A 2,500-nucleotide genomic window follows, 5' to 3' on the forward strand; every position below is an offset into this window, starting at 1 on the left:
AACCTGTCTAGGAAGTGGAGGAAAACCTAAAAGTTGCAAATCCATTTCGCATTATACCTATTGCCTTCCACCCTTACAAATATTTCCGTGAATTATCTTAACTTTCATCTTCAGATTACCCATCAAATTTCTCCTGTCACATAACGAACCACCCCTCCCTTCCTGGTCACTGGACGGATTGGACCAATAATTAGAGGAACTGATTAAGAAGATTATCTCGGCATCATCTTAAGGCTGTTTATTCATTAATTGACTTTATTTAGAAAAAATCATGGAAAGCGAAACTACGAACAGAAAAGTAATTCTCATCAATTGACTTTGTTTATAAAAAATCATGGAAAGCGAAACTACGAACAAAAAGTAATTCTCATTATTATTTAATGTATAAAATATATTAATAAACTGCATTTAATTTCTTGCCACTCCAAAGCATTCCTCTTTCAAGACATTTTATTTATTTTTTTCCGTTTGCCGTCAGTTTCCTACATCGGACGAAAGACGGAATTTCATAAACAAGAAAAGAAAAAATGAAAAAATATTGAAGCGTCTTTAAAATGTATTTTGATTCTGGCATCCAGAAACGCCCAAGACAAAGTCAAGCTTTGGCAGAGTTTTCTCGCTGGTCGATTATTATCATTAACACATTTCCCGTAAATTTACATCTTTACTTAATTCGCTTACACACTAAACGTCAAGCATTAAAAAAAGAAAGGATAAAAACCATCATAAAGATGCATAATATACGGCAAAATATCCATAAGCAAACAATAAAATAAATAAACGTGGAGGCCAGTAACAAACTATCTGGTAACGGCGATAAAAATTACGACTTGTTCAATTTGTATAATGCATAAAATTTCAGTGAGAGGTTAAGGGACGACGGTCCTTATGCGTGAAGCGAGGAAGCGCTGACGTTTACAGCTCTCGAGATTCTGGAGAGAGAGAGAGAGAGAGAGAGAGAGAGAGAGAGAGAGAGAGAGAGAGAGAGAGAGAGAGACCTTCCGAAGAGTCAAGAAAAATGCATCAGTGTAACAATTGTTTACCTCTCAAAAATGATTCCCGAAACTATTCATATTGACAATGTCACTTCATGCACAGATTCATATTTTTTTGTTGTTAGACTTGAAATTGCAAAAGATTTTTCGTAGTATACTGCAACTGTTAGTTCACATAACAGAATCACTCATACAAGAAAATGACGGAGAAATATGTGAGAAATACATTGAATACATTAGATACATTTACTAAATAAACATCTAAGTCGCGCACACGTATGGAAGACGTTACTGAAATGGCAAAATGTATATAACAATGTTTTATCTTAATAAGGTTTAATCTGCAACTTTCGCAATCACACCATAAGTACATCAATGAAAGGGTACCTGATATGCGAAAATCAATACAGCATTTGACAAATCTTACACGTAACCATGTGAGGAAAAATGGTCTGGGATGGTGAAAATGTTAGGGAGAAATCTGATCACTTCAGTAAGGTTCATCCGCTCGATTTCCACCTTACTCATCAAGAGATTCAAACAAAGAATAGCGGTCAGTTTTATCAGTTATCTTTATGTATTTCACTTTATTCTTTTCTCATTATGTGCTCTATTCTTTATTATTAAAAAAATAGGTTTCCGTACTACGTTAACAACTTCATGGTTCATAGATAAAATAAGTACTCACATTATACGAGAATATGCGAAGGTTCGAAGGGAAGAGAATAAAAAAAATTGAAAATGAAAAGATGGCCAAAAAGATTGACAACACACAAAAAGAGTAAGTAAATAATTCCAAAAACACATTATTTGTTGAAAACGTCATTTTGTGCGCTGAGTCAATGTTGGACTACTTAGTTTTTCCCCAACCACGACAGCGAAGGGATAATGATGACCTTGCAATAACGATTAGTATTTTATTTAAGGAAATTGTTTCCGAGCGTAATCTTCTGTGCTTATGTACACATGAGTATTTACAACTTTACTGTTGCTAAATAATGGATATAATTCGAATCTAGCAAACACCTAGACAGGAGTACACAAATAACTCAAAGAAATCTACTCTTTATATTTTCACGCGTTTAATGTTTAAAATGATGACTTTCTTTTCAGGAATAAATTATGCATTCCTCAAACAGCAAAACTTGTCTGAAATATGCATCAAATCCACAGGCTTGCGAACACACGCACACACATATATATATATATATATCTATCTATCTATCTATATATATATATATATATATATATATATATATATATATAATATATATATATATATATATATATATGAATGACTGGTAAAAAGGTTTTGTTACAACAGAATTCCATCTAATAAAGGAGCCCATAAAAACGCCAAAATACAGAAAGTAAGTACTATATTTCAGAGATTGCTGTCTCTCTCTTCAGGTAGGTGATGATTACGAAAAGTTACAGAAAAGGCGGTATTTATGCCAATGTGTATATATTAACAGCCTATTTTTTGGATAAGGATTAATCATACA

The sequence above is a fragment of the Macrobrachium nipponense genome, chromosome 8 (genome assembly GCF_015104395.2).
Source record: "Macrobrachium nipponense isolate FS-2020 chromosome 8, ASM1510439v2, whole genome shotgun sequence".
In the NCBI taxonomy this organism is placed as follows: Eukaryota; Metazoa; Arthropoda; class Malacostraca; order Decapoda; family Palaemonidae; genus Macrobrachium; species Macrobrachium nipponense.